The 15,558-nt window shown below is 42.4% G+C and overlaps 1 protein-coding gene across 1 annotated transcript in view; it reads right to left on the minus strand.

The window, feature by feature from the left end:
* The window catches only part of LOC122801697 (prolylcarboxypeptidase), a 755,483-nt gene that overhangs the window by 544,765 nt on the left and 195,160 nt on the right, over window positions 1-15,558 (minus strand). The gene's annotated exons all lie outside the window — the stretch shown is intronic.

Consider the following 15,558-nt stretch of genomic DNA (forward strand, 5'->3'; position numbering starts at 1 on the left):
GGAATGTCTGGGATTCTCTTGGTTGGCGGGGGAAGAGAAGGGAATATGATAACCTCTGGAAATTATCTTTAATACCCACTCATCTTGGGCGACGTCTTGCCAGGCTTCTGGGTATAAAGAAATGCGACCCCCGACCGGCTCCAGAGATGCACGGTCAGGGCTCCCTTCAGGAGTACTGGTAGGGAGAACCACGAAAGGAATCACGGTCCCCCTGATTACGCGGGCCTCCTCTGCCTCTAGGGCAGCATCTACCTGAATTTCCACCCCCTCCCCTGCCTCCGGAGGGGGAATCACTTTGTGTGCCCTGAAAAAACCTCTGTGACTTTCTAAACCACATTTTCCCCACCCTTCTGGCCCTTGGGGTAAGGTCTAGAAGGCATGGAAAAATGGGCTCCCATGGCAGACAGGGTTTTTCCTTCTTGTTCGCACCTAGTGAGAGTGTCCTTCACCTTGGTTCCGAACAACGATGAACCATCAAAGGGGAGATTGGTGAACGCAGACTTGTAGGCCTCCGCGAAATTGCACAGGCGCATCCAGGAGCACCTCCTAAGAGAGACTCTGGAACCCGCTGCCCTAGTTGCTCCATCAGCTGCTTACGAGATCAGCCTGATGGAGGAGTTGGTAAGGGAATTTATGGTAGACATCTGTGCATTGACCTTCTGTGCCATGGCATCAGAAATGTTACCCTGTAGAGAATCTACTAGCTCCTTTAGGAGATCTCTCTGGAGCCTTGTAAAATGTGTCAAGTAGTTCAGTGACTGCAGTGTAAAGGCTGCTGAGGTAAACACATGCTTCCCATACCTGTCCATAGCCCGGGACTCCTTGCTAGGCGGATGGATGGTAGACGAAGTTTCAGCAAGTTCTTTCTTGGTGGCGGCTGCCACCACCATGGCATCTACTTGAACGGCTTTAGTTAGATATTCCTTTTCAGAGGGTGTGGATAAAAACTTATTGGGTCTCCTAGGGACCAGTTCCACAGTGTCAGGAGTTTCCCACAACTTTTGAGAGACAAGATCTAGTAGCTCATCAAAAGGGGGAGAAACCCAACAGATGGAGGATTGAGTCCCAAAAGTCTTCAGGAACCCAGACTCCTCATCAGAAGGGGATTTGGAGGGCCAGTCACCTCTCTGCTTTAAGATCTCCAGGATATCTGAAAACAGAGATCTTCAGAAGATGACTTGGGGGACCACTCGTGACTCCTCGAGGTCAGTGTCCGACGTGACATACTCATCCGGGGAGTCAAGGTGTTTCCTCTTACACAATCTCTTTCTGGTGGGCTCCTCAGGCAAAAACTCTGGGGAGATGTCAGAAAGTTGGGGACCACTCATGGAGATATCCTGAAGCTTAGGGTCTCTGCTGCCCATGGATAGAGCGTGATCCAAAACTGACACCGGTGCTGGAGGAGGCAGAGTATCAGTGCCATAGGATGCAGCTGATGACCTGACCAGCACGCTCCTCATAACCTCGAAGGCTGATCCCCCCAGCTCCAAAGGCCGACTTGCTGTATGGGAAACAGTAGAAGCCCTCGGCGCCAAGAAGATGCGGTCCAAAGCAGATGTTGGGTCTAGGCTCACTCAAGCCAAAGCACCAAGAGGAAGGCTCAGAAACAATTAAGATCGATCCGATCCCTCCCCCTCGGGTCCGACCGGAGAACCATGGACCCTCGATCCCGTGGATGGAGCCGAAGGGGTCAGAGTGGAAATCCGAACAGAGAGGCCAGGCAAGACTACTGGAACCAACCTAACGGCACCCAATGGAACCAACAACTCTGGCTCCGAAGGCCGAAAAAGGCTCGGAGGAGGAACAACAAAGGATGAAGAGGCCATAGGCTCTGGAGCCGACTGGGTCAGAGCCGAAATCAATTTGGCCAGCACTGATGACTGAAGCAGTTTCTTCACCACCCTATCAATGTCCTCATCAGAAAGGGTCCTGGAAGACCTGGAGGATAATGTAGGAGATCTGGATCTCCCTACAGAAGGGGACTTGCATGAAGGAGAAACAGGTTGAATAACTGGAGACCATCTCCGAACCAAAATATACGTGACCAGCTCCGAAAGGCTGGGAGCCGATACAGACTTGGTCAAGAGACTACCTTCTGTCAGCACCGAAGGCAATGGAACCAAAGAAAGAGAAGCTGTTCTAGCAACTTTCTCTGGCAGCTCCAAAGAAACAGATGGAGCTGGAGAGCACATCTTAGAAGTCTTTTTGCCCTTTTTAGCTGGAGAGGATAATGCACTGGAAGACTTAGCCAAGTCTTCCTCAAAGGAGTGTTTAAGCAGTCCTTTCAAAATAAGCTTGTTCTTCCTCTCCTGTAGCACACGGGGACTGAAGGAATGACAAAACAATCAGAACTCTTGGAGGTGAATAGCCCCCAAGCAGTACACGCACACAGAGTGCCCATCAGTTAAAGACATCTTATTGTTGCATTCAACACACTTTTTAAAGCCCGAAGGCTTGTGTTCCTCAGAATCCTTGGACATGCTGAAAGGAACTGAGCAACAAGTACACACACTAGACCCAACTAACCCCGCACAAGAAACAGAGCCTCTAACTAAAATGGCCTAGAAACCAGCGGGAAAAAACAACAGGGAGTACTAGGTCCTCTAACTTAAATGGGCCTAGCCCGGGGAAACAAAGGCAGGATAGCAGCACTAGCCAGACGCAACAACACTAGACACTAACAGAATGGGGCCCCAAACCAAAGACCACACAGAAAACAAAGGGGAGGACTAGGTCCTCTAACTTAAACGGGCCTAGCCCGTGGGGATAGGAAACGAACAGGATACCAAAACGGCCTATGACAAGGCCACAAAAAACAGCAAGAGAAACAAACAAAGGCAGTAAAACACCACTATCATACATACAGAGCTATGACAATAGCTTTTTTAGCAACGAGTCAACAGCTTATAAAAAATTTATAAACAATACACTTAGCCACGGCCAAAAGCGAGACCACGTCTGAGCTTAACGAGCAGCAAACGAGATCTGGGGAATAGACCTGTTGCATGATGGGATACCTCTTAGCCACGAGCCAATTGAAGACTTCAAGCTAGAGTATGGCCGAGTTGGAGACTAGGTTCGGCTCCGAACCCAAGGGTAAGTATGAAGGTGAGATTGGACTACATAACATCATATGTTCCCAGTTACCTTTTTATTCCACATCACACCTCCAACATTTGCCACCTACCCAAGCAAAAATTCTTTGGTGTCTACTTGGAGTATAAAAAAATATATTTACGCAAACACTTCCAAGAAAAATCTTAAATTTTCTATATTTAGTTGCTTATCTAGGAACCATACATATGTCCTCCCATTGTTTCCTTGTCCAATATCTCTTCCCAATCTTTTCGAAACTCCTCTGGTTGATTCTCATAGTTATTGTGCAGTATTTTATATGCATTGCTAATTATTCCTTTAACAGCAGCTTCTGCTCTATATTCAATAGATTTAATTAGAAACTGTACCAGAGCAGGTCTTTCACTTAGGATTCATGTGTCCCTTTCTCTTTGCTTATACTCAGATATCAATCACTGATAGGGAAGGCAATCTCTAACTTGTAGTCCCATATGCAGTCCTTTCTTTTTTCCATTCTATTACCTTTCCCTCCACTAGTTATTTACTCCCAATACCTTGGTTGCTTTGCCAGTTTTCCCAGTAAATTCCAGCCCCCTCTTGCCTGTTCCCTGGACCCCTAATTGCAGTCATCCTTATAGGCAAAATTTCCTTTCTCCATTCTTATATTGGCTTAGTTCTTTGAATACTTTCTGCTACTTTAAGAATATAATATTCTGTGTGTCTGCCTGTTATTCTCTTTAACGATGTCCATCCAAAATCCCACTCCTTATTTCCAGAATGCCCCCCACTTCATCATTATCCACTTTGAATTATGGCTTTCTGCTTGTATTATGTATATGAGCCTTAATTGTGCATCTCTAAAATCTCTCTTCAAATTAGGTAATCCTAATCCACCTTGTTCTGTTGAAAGGATCAACTTATCCCACTTGACCCTTGCCCTTTTCCCCTCCCAGATAAAATCCTTCAATTCTTTATTAATTTCTATCCACAATTTCAAGATACATGAACTCCTAGCTGTCCACTCCCCTGATATTCCCTGCTTATCTGAAACCTGGGTAAAACCTAGCATTACAGACAATGAAGTGCTACCACCTGGATATAACATATACAGGCTTGATTGTGCTTCAAGGAAAGGGGGAGGGGTAACAGTTTTATATAAATCTGCACTGAATGTCACCATTGAATCTACACAACCACATCAAACTAACAACTCTGAAATTCTTGCCACCAAACTACAAATGAACAAAAATAAATGTATCTATATCATCTGTATGTACATTCCCCCAGGTAATAATGTAGCCACACTCGAAGATACCCTTCACTGGCTAACATGTCACTACCCCTAAGAAACCATACTACTCAGAGACTTCAACACAGACTGGAATACTTGTTCCTCAGACTTCCCAACAACCCATATCAACCTGCATGCATTCTCACAAGTCATCACAACCCCTACCAGGATAGGTAAACCAAACCATAAAGAAAGCATACTTAATTGGATACTTATAAATAGTCATCCCCAAATGTACTCCCTCTGGGACCCTCACTGATGACCCAAGTGATCACCTACCCACCTATATTATTAAGCACAAAGCCATCAACCCCCAACAACCCTTGCTTAGATTGGTAAGAAACAGTAAAAACTAATCCCACCAAATTCCAACAAGAACTAAACTCATGTAATCGGTCAGTTTTAAGACACCTCCCCTTAGATGAAGCAGTTGAGTACTTTAACAACAAATTCATAGAAATCCTTGATTCTCATGCACCCATATGTTCAATAAGAACTAAGGCAAACACTGCACCTTGGCTATCCAAAAAGTCCAAACAAAAACTTGCCCTCAGAAATAAGGCATGGGCATTATGGCGATCTACTAAAGATCCCCAAGACCACATCAAATATAGGCAACTTAGGAATGTTACTAAAAAATCCATTCTACTAGACAAAAAAAACTACTACCATAATCTACAGGAAATAAATCATAAGCCTCAAGAATTCTGGGCAGGTATAAACAAGCTATTACATCCTGGACAAACTTCCACACCAGTCCCCTTAGCCTCCATTGATAAACCTCCCGAGGAAGTCTCTGACAGTTTTAACCATTTCTTTACTGAGACCATTCAAGCCCTAGTGAGTCAACTACCTCCCAGCCCCCACCGTCATGAATTCAACACCCCCTGTAACCAACCTACATTCAGACTCCAACCAGTTGCCACCTTCCTCAACCGTACCCTAATTAAAAAACTGAAACCAACTACTCTCTCTGCTGACTAACTCCCTGCAGAGTATCTACAAAAGGCAGCTGATGCTATTGCTTACCCAATCTCAATACTAATCAAACAAACAAAAGCAGAAGCCAGAATCCCCCTCTATTTGGAAAATAGCCTATGTAATCCCATTTCACAAAGGAGGTAGCTCTACTGAACTATACAACTACAGGCCAATAGCAATATTATCCCCACTTGCAAAAATCATGGAAAAATGTATCCATAGACAATTGTTGCATCACCTAACTCAGAATAACCTCATGGCAGACTCCCAACATGACTTCCGACCACACCACAGTACTACCACAGCCCTTCTAGCCTTCTCTAATATGATAAACCACAATCGCAATAACAATAACCTATCCTCAGCCCTCTTCTTGGACCTCTCCAAGGCATTTGATATAGTAGATCACCAACTACTAATCCATACCCTGAAAACTTTCTGCCTAGATAATACAGTCATCCAATGGTTCCAATATTATCTGAAAGACAGACAACAGGTTGTCCTGTGGCAAAATAAGCTTTCTAAACTACTACCCAACACACAAGGTGTACCCCAGGGATCCATAGTAGGGCCCCTACTTTTCTCCATCTTTATTAACCACCTCTATTCTGCTATCCCTACAGTCAGCTGTGTCCAATATGCTGATGACTCCACCCTGACTTGCTCGGCCACTTCTCCAAACAAACTGTGGTCAGCCACACAAACCACCTTTAACATTATCGAAAACTGGCTTTCTGGATGTCGTCTGATCCTGAATCCCAAAAAAAAAAAAAAAAATTACTCCTATTCTCACCAACCCACAGGTCTACTGCATTCACTTTTACCATTAAATCTAACAATGGCACAATAATCTCCCCAGACCTCTATAAAAAACTGCTAGGTGTAATAATCAATAATCTCAAATTTGACCTACATGTTAATCAAACTATAAAGATCATCAATAAAAAACTAGGCTCTCTGTACAGGATAAAAGCCTTTTTAACTCCTCCTGCTAGAGCTGCCATAGCTCGCTCTCACCTTCTTTCAACTCTACTGTATGCATCCCTGATACTCATCAACCTAAACAAATTTGTCCTCAACGAACTCTCCATCTGCTTTAACCATATTGCCAGATTCGCCACTGGCCTGCCTTATAGGACTCGCCATAGTATTAACCTAAACCAGCTTGGGTGGCTAGAACTACCCATTGTGATCCAGTATAACCTCATGATAACTGCCCACAAGATACCTAACAATCGAGATCATACTCCTGCTCTTAAAAATATTATTATTACCCCCTATCACAATCACCAGCCACTTCGATCCTCTAATAAATTACTAGTCCAGTCTATCAAAACTAAAAAATCTGCCGGTGACTCTCTCTTCGCAAACTCTGTTAGCAAAACCTGGAACTCTCTACCAACAGAAATTACTTTGCTCAACTCCCTGAGTCAATTCAAGACTAGACTTAAACAACATTTGACGTTAAACTGGCTATGTCAATGCAGTAAACCCAACTAACTCTTCTTGACAATGAGGCTAAAATAGTTAGTTTAGCTTATCAGTTGCACTATTCTGACCTTTACCTTGTCTAACTCTGTGTTTTGGCATGTAACCACCGTAAATATTTTATCTGTAAATAACTGTATGACTTAAAAACAATATGCTTCCTGACTTGAACAACTTAATGAAGACCTACACTTTAAATTATGTTACCCCAGAGCTACTTTTATCTGCTGAGATATGCAAACTATGCATACATTGTTAATCATAAACCTTATTGCTTGCTTATATATGTCAACTACTGTATAGACTGCATTTTTTACCAAATTTTGGTTACCTTTGAGCTTTTCTCCCCGGGCCTCCGATGAAAATGGACATGTATCCAGTCGGGCTATCTTAGTCAACAAATGTAAAATAAAACAAATAAAAAATAAAATAAATAAAAATAAATTTCTCCTCTGGCTAATAAAATATGCTTGACCTGCATATAAAACTAAAGGGACTAAAAACACTAACAAGCGCTTCCAGTTTCTCAGGTTTTCTATTATCTTTCGTTTAGTTTCTTCTCACACATCCTTAGCTGTCATAACAAAATCCTTTTTTTTAATCCATACTCCTAAATACTTCATTTTATCATGTCCTCATAAATATGGGTATTGCTGAACCAATTCATGTGTGGGTACATAGTTTAGAGTTAAAGCCTTTGTTTTATCTTCATTCATTTTATATCCCAGAAAGACTTGAAATGGACTCAAGATGTTCCACAACACTGAGATAACCTTTTCTGGTTTTATAAGAAACAAAATAATATTGTCGACAAATAGTCGTTTTTTTCTTAATTACCATACCAATTATAACATTGTTTTTCTAAGTCCCTCATTTTCTTTGCCAATTGTTCTAAATATAAAGCAAACAACAAAGGGGAAATAGGATCCCCTGCTTAGTTTCTCTGTTCAGACACAGCTAATCAGAAAGAACCCTCCCACTTCAATTTTTGCCCCTGACTGATCATATATCCTCCTAATCAACCTTATTAGTGTAATCAGGGAATGCAAATGCTTCCATTACCCTACTAAAATTCCCAGCTCACTCTATTGAATGCTTTCTCTTCATCAAGACCCAACAACAGCAGCAGTATTTTTTCACATTCAGTTTCCCTCTGAATCATCATTATTCTATTAATGTTGTCATATTTTGACACCTATCCACAAAACCACATTGATCCATATCTATCAATTTTGGCAACACCTTTGTCATTCTTTTAGCTATTATAGATATACTTTATTAATCATAGTTTAGAAACTGAAATGGGCCTATGGATATAAAACGTTTACACACCCCTGTTAAAATGCCAGGTTTTTGTGATATAAATAAATGAGACCACAATAAATCATTTCAAAATTTTTCCCACCTTTAATGTGACCTATAACCTATACAATTCAATTGACAAACAAACAAATCTGTTAGGGCAAAAAAATATAAAAAATAAAAAACGTAAAATAAGCTGGTTGCATAAGTGTGTACACCCTTAAAACTAATACTTTGTTGAAGAACCTTTTGATTTAATTACAGCATTCAGTCTTCTTGAGTAGGAGTATATCAGCATGGCACATCTTGGCTTGGCAATATTTGCCCACTCTTCCTTGCAAAAGTGCTCCAAATCTGTCAGATTGCGAGGGCATCTCTTGTGCACAGCCCTCTTCAGGTCACCCCACAGATTGTCTATTGGATTTAGGTCTGGGCTCTGGCTAGGCCATTCCAAAACTTTAATTTTCTTCTGGTGAAGCCATTCTTTTGTTGATTTGGATGTATGCTTGGGTCACTGTCATGTTGAAAGGTGAAATTCTTTTTCATCTTCAGCTTTCTAGCAGACGCCTGAAATTTTGGGGCCAAAAGTGGCTGTATTTGGAACTGTTCATAATTCCCTCCACTTTGACTAAAGCACCTGTTCCAGCTGAAGAAAAGCAACCCTAAAGCATCATACTGCCACCGCCATGCTTCAACGTGGGGATGGTGTTCTTTTGGTGATGCGAAGTGTTGTTTTTGAGCCAAACGTACCTTTTGGAATTGTGGCCAAAATGTTCAGCCTTGGTCTCATCAGACCATAACATAACATATTTTCCCACATGCTTTTGGGAGACTTTATGTATTGTTTTGCAAATTTTAGCCAGGCCTGGATGTTTTTCTGTGTAAGAACATAGCCCAGACATATGGAGAATATGGGAGCTTGTCAAATGCAGTACACAATCAGTCCTTGCCAGAAATTCCTGCAGCTCCTTCAGTGTTGCTGTAGGTTTCTTGGCAGCCTTCCTGACCAGTTTTCATCTTGTCTTTTCAACAGTTTTGGAGGGACGCACAGTTCTTTGCAACATCACTGTTGCCCCATACTTTCTCCACTTTTTGATGACTGTCTTCACGGTATTCCATGGTATATTCAATACTGTGGAAAATTTTGCACCCTTTTCCTGACTGATACCTTTCAGCAATGAGATCCCTTTGATGCTTTGTAAGCTCTCCGCAAACCATGGCTTTTGCTACAGCAGGCAACTGAGTAAATGTCAGAAAAATCCTACTAGGACAGCTGAACTTTATTTGGGGTTAATCAGAGTTTCTTTAATTGATGGCAGGTGTATACCCAAAAAGCCTGAATGCTGTAATTAAATCAAAAGGTGCTTCAACAAAGTATTAGTTTAAGGGTGTGCACACTTATGCAACCAGCTTATTGTACGTTCTTTATTTATTATATTTTTCCCCCTAGCAGATTTGTTTGTTATTCAATTGAATTGTACAGGTTATAGGTCACATTAAAGGTGGGAAGTTTTGATTTATTGTGCTCTTATTTTTTTATATCAGAAAAACCTGGCATTTTAACAGGGATGTGTACACTTTTTATATCCACTGTATATGAAGCTGAGTCTGATAAGTCTTTAGCGTCTTTAGGTATTACAGCCACCACAGTTTTCTTCGAGGATGCCGGTGCTTCCCCTCGTTTTAAAATACGGTTAAACAAAACCTTCCAGATCTTTATCAATTTCTTCCCACCTAGCTTCCCAACTTCCACAGGAATACCACCTATTCCTGGAGTCTTTCCTGCAGATTGATTGTACATCACCAGTTTTATCTCATCTCGTCCTATCTTGATTGTTAATTGTTGAACCTCATCTACCTTTAACTTTGGCATACTTAAGTCTTCCATAAATACTTCCTTTCTGCCCTCTTTCTTGACTTCCACATTTTTCTACTTTATTTAAATTTTCAAATTATTTTTAATACCGCTACAGGATCTCTAGTTATTTTTCTTGTTACAGGCTCCCCAAATTTGGCAACAATGTTTTCCACTTTCTGTTGCTCAGGTCATTGTGTTCTGCTCTAGAGTTATTACCAAAAAAACAGTTGCTTAATAGCAATCTTTCTTAACTCGTGCATATTATTCAGATAATCCCTTATTTTCTCTTTAGCACTCTGCAATTGCAACTCTTCTTGTTCTGTGCGATTCCCCTTATTCTGCACTGCTTTAAGAGTCATCAACTCTTATACAAAATTCCTATTACTTCTTAACCATAAGTTTTTCTTTTATGTCTAGCCTTTTCTTAAGCTTATTGTATCCCACTCACTAGCTACAACATCTGTAAAGATTTCCATCTTCTCTAATAACTCTTGTCAAATAATTCCACTACCCATTCCCTAAATTCGTCTCTTAACAGACATGTGGTAAAGCACCAGTGTCAAATTTTTACTTCATTACCTTGCATTTATGTCTTGGGTGTTATTGGCGCATGATATGAAATAGTTACTGGATATGTGTTGAAGCTTTCAATTAAATGGATATGTTCATATAACTTCTGTCTAGTCTAGCCCAGTTATTGTACCTTGGGAATAATATGCAAATTTTCTCCAAGTTACTACTACTGAGTTCATAACTTCCACACCAAATATTTTCATACAATTCTTCAGAACTCTACCCTCTTTTGTTATTTATTTCCTTCTAGGTCCCCCAGATACATCCTCACTGTTGTGAATCAAACTGCATTCTCCACCTATAAGTAATACTCCCTGCTGAAAGCTGATTATTTTTCCCAAAAATTTCTTAAGCTCCACAATATAGTTTTAGGTGGAATATAAATACCAGCATAATCATCTTCCTTTGTCAGTAGCCCCTTACTACCACAAATCTACCATTATCATCTTTTTTCCCTACTTCTATCACTATTGGAACTCGTCTAGCAATTAGTATAAGTCCTCTCCTTTTCCTTTCCCCGATACTTTGCTGAATATCCCTCCTGAAATCCTTTCTTTATCAAATTTGCATGCTCATTTCTTTCAAAGTGTGTCTTCTGTAGCACTGCTATTTACATTATGCATTTCTTAATATAGTTCGACCCTCTTTAAGGCTGAGCATTTTCCAAAATATGTTTAGTGTAACAATTATAAGAAGTTATTATTACCAACTATTATACATGACAGCTTTTTTAAATTTCTATTTCCAGCTTTTTTATTAGAATGCACCCACTAATGTTTGGCAGGTTGCTCTTTAATACAGTTGCTTCTTGTCATCTCCATTTGAACCTATGTCACATTTTACAAAGACTTTTTATTTTAATGAAAACCTTCAAAAAACAAAAAAAAAAAACAAAAACAAAAAAAAAAAAAAACACCCCAGAACCAGTTAAATTAATACAAATTCACAAAACTATGTTCATTTTCAAATAATGAAGTTTAACCTTCCTGGAAGGAACAATTATCCCAAACTGACAGCTACACATGCAGGCAAAACCTAACCTGAAACTAAAGTCATCCATGCTAAGATGCATGTTAGAGCCTGTTTTCCTACATTAACGCTAATTGCTGTCTGTTCTTGTCTTGTATCAGGCACCCGACCAATGACACCTCTTCATCATAGAAAGAGATGTAGCCTGAACAGGCTCACAGATTCTAATAATAGCAGTCCAAAACAATGACATAAATTCCAAATGATAAAGTAAGGGGGAAGGAGGGGGGGGGACAGTTGAAGACAAATGAAGTAGAACTACTCAGATGGAATGGTATGGCGAGTACATGACTTCTTTTTCTGAAGTAGTTTACTTCATTTGCTCTTCAACCTGTGGGACAGAGTACCCAGCTACCTAATTCTTGGGAGGCCCTCATGGAAGGATATTCCGGAGCACCACAGAGCCAAAGGATGCTCTATTCCTAGATATCAAATCCAATTTATAATGAGAGAGGAAAGTGTAAGTTGAGGCCCAAGTAGCAGCTGAACAAATATCCAAAGAGACCCTAGACCAAAAGTCCACTGACGCAGCCATAGATCGGGTCGAATGAGCCTTCACTTTTCCTGGCAAAGGTAACCCTCTTTCTGAATAAGCCTGGGCAATACACTGTGAAATCCAGTGGGCAATTGTCACTTTTGAGACAGGTTTACCAAAGAAGGGCTTGGCATAGGACACAAAAAGTTGATCAGACTTGCGAAAAGATTTAGTCCTGTGTAGATAAAATCTCAACTGCCTATGTACATCCAGAAGATGTAATTTATATTCCCCTTTGTTTTGAAAGTTAGGAAAAAATACTGGCAAATTGATGGTCTGATTAATACTGGCTTCCGAAGCTACCTTGGGAAGGATGGATTAGTGCAAAGCGACACTATCTTTATGTAAGATCATGCAAGGAACCTTGATAGAAAGAGCTTGAAGCTCCGAAACCCTTCTAGCAGATATGATGGCAACCAAGAAGGCAGCTTTCCAAGTAAAAAACTGTAAATCCATAGAAGCCGCAGGCTCAAAGGGGGGAGAAACCAGTGCCTGCAACAGAAATGTGAGATCCCATGGTGGAATAGGCTCTCTATCCGGGGGTCTGAGAAGAAAGATACCTTTGAGAAAAGTTTTACACAGTTTAGATGAAGTCAGTGAAAACTTGTTAACCCCTACATGAAAATTAGAGATGGCCTCTAGATGGACTTTCACCATAGAGGAACTAGCACCCTGTTGAAAAATGCTAGCTAGAAAGTCTAAAAATGCTGAAAGTGGAGCAGTGAAAGGGTCCAAAGACCTTTCATTGGCCCATATAGAAAAACATTTCTATTTACTGCGGTAGACTTTTCTGGTAGACTACTTGTAAGCCGCCACCAGAATGGACTTAACAGGGGATGATAGACCGGGAGTCCTAATAATCATAGGAACCGGAGCAGCCAGGCAGTGAGCTTCAGACTGTCCAGATCTGGATGAGGGATCCCCAAGGGATGTGAAAGCAGATCCGGTACTGGATCTAAGGTCCATGGTGGAACTACTAGATGAGACCTGAGTAAGGGAAACCAAACCTGTCAAGGCCAGAATGGGACGATGAGGATCAAAGTACTCCCCAGCCTTTAGGCTTTCTGTAGAAACTTTGACGTGAGGGGAAGAGGAGGATATACATAAAGAAGCCCGGGAGGCCAAGCATGAATCAGAGTGTCTCTGGGGGCTTCCCCCGGCGGGAGGTTCAGAGCGAAAAACTTGCTGCATTTCGCGTTGGAAGGAGATGCAAAAAGATCGCAGCAAGGATGACCCCACTCTAGGAAGATTTGTTCCACTACTGAAGGATTCAGAGACCACTCGTAAGGCATCAGAATTGATCTGCTCAGCCTGTCTGATAGAATGGTGGATCATCCCAGGATATGCATTGCCACTAAAAAGCGGCCGGTGGAGGTCGCTCATTCCCACACTCTCATGGCCTCATGACATAAGGGATAAGATCTGTTTCCCCCTTGTTTGTTGATGTACCAGACCACAGACATATTGTCCGTCTGGACTGCAATCATTCCCAGAGGAAGATGAGCATGAAGGGCCTGCACCGCAACAAAAACCGCAATCATCTCTAGAACACTAATGTGCAGATAAGCCTCGGAAGGGGACCACATGCCTTGGACCAACTTCCCAAGCAGTCCCCCCCCACCCTAGTAGAGAGGCATCCATGGTCACCATGGTCTTCGGGAAAGCCAGATGAAATGAGCGTCCCTTGAGTTGATCTGGGGCTGACTCCACCACCAAAGGGAGTCCCTACAAGCTTTTAAAATTCTGACCAGAAAAGACAAGGGAAGGTGTAACAGTGACCACTGACCCGCCAGTGTCCACTGCAGCACCCTCATATGAAGTTGAGCCATTGGAAGCAGATTTATCATGGCTGCCATAGAACCCAGAGCCCTCAACACTGCTTTGGCTGTTGGCAAAGGGGTCTAAATGATGTGCAAGATATGTAGCTCAAGCTGCGTATCTTGATGTGAGTAACACCTTCGTCTGTATTGTGTTCAGCCATGCCCTGATGAAATCTAAAGTCTGAACCGGGAGAAGAGTAGACTTGTTCATGTTGATTGTGATGCCCAATGTGTTGGCAAGGTGAAGAAAGGAGTCCCTAGCCTGACAAAGTTGATGTTCTGATAGGGTAGCAAAGAGCCAATCTTCCAGGTATGGAAAGACCTGAATGTCCTGGAGCCTCAGGTGAGCCGCTACTTCCACCATTACCTTGGTGAACACCCGGGGGGGCTATGGTGAGACCAAAGGAGAGGGCTCAAAATTGGTAATGATTGGCTCCCAACCAGAAGCAAAGGAACCTCCAGGAGCATCTGTCCATCTTGATGTAGTAGTACACATCTTGGAGATCTATCGAGCGCATCCAGTCTCTGGCCTGAACATAGGGCAGAACAGATTGAATCATGACCATCCGGAATTTTGATTTGGTTACAGACAGGTTCAACTGGGATAGATCCAGAATTGGTCTGAGGTCCCCCGTCTTCTTGGGCACTAAAAAGAACCTGGAATAAACTCCTGATTGGTCTGGGGGGACCGGATGGATGACTTGGTTTTGTAGCAGTGAAGGTATTTGCACTGCAACCTCCTCCCACTGTGTGGGTGGAACATCTGGGAAGGTATTGTTGAATGGGGAGGTTACTTGAATGGAACAAAATATTCCCTGGATATGATTCGCAGCACCCACTGATCTGTTGTAATGGACTCCCAAGCTAGTGGATGCATCGACAAATGGCCCCCGACTGCTTCCAGAGATGGACAGCCAGGCAACCTCTCAGGGCTGCTGCCTGGGTTTCTCTGAGAATGGTTCTTGGGACCTAAAGTTCTTAGGACCCCTTCTGCCTCTAGGGCAGCATCTGTCAAATCCCCCTCTGCCTCTGAGGGAAAGCAAATCCTGAGCATCCTAGGAAAACACCTGAGATTTGCGAAACCACATCTTCTGACCTCGCTGGTTCCTGGAAAAGGACCTTTGAGGCAGAGAGAAGTGGATCCCAACAGGAGATGGTGTCTTCCCGCACTTCTTGCTCTGGACCAAAGTCTCTCTTACTGTCTTCCCAAAAAGAGAAGAACCATAATAAGGGGCGTTGGTAAAAGACGCCTTGAAGGGCTCCAAGAATTGACCTAATCGGAGGCAGGCATGATGCCTAATGGCAACGCCTGTCCCCACTGCTCGTGCGGTTCCCTCTGTGGCGTGGGAGAGAAAACGCATGGACGTGTTTGCTGTAGCTTTAAGGGTGGCCATTCGAGCATCGAAAGTTTTTCAATCTGCCGACATGGACCCTGGGGTCATCTCCATGACTTCTTTAGTAAGATCTCTCTGGAGTCAAATCACATGCACCATATAATTCAGCGCCCTCATGCAGAAGGTCGCTGATGTATAAGCTCACTTCCCAAAGTGATCCAACACCCATGACTCTTGGTCAAACGGATGGACTGTGGAACTCTTCTGGGTGA

The sequence above is a fragment of the Protopterus annectens genome, chromosome 5.part0 (assembly GCF_019279795.1).
Source record: "Protopterus annectens isolate FY-2018-M chromosome 5.part0, PAN1.0, whole genome shotgun sequence".
Classification (NCBI taxonomy): Eukaryota; Metazoa; Chordata; order Ceratodontiformes; family Protopteridae; genus Protopterus; species Protopterus annectens.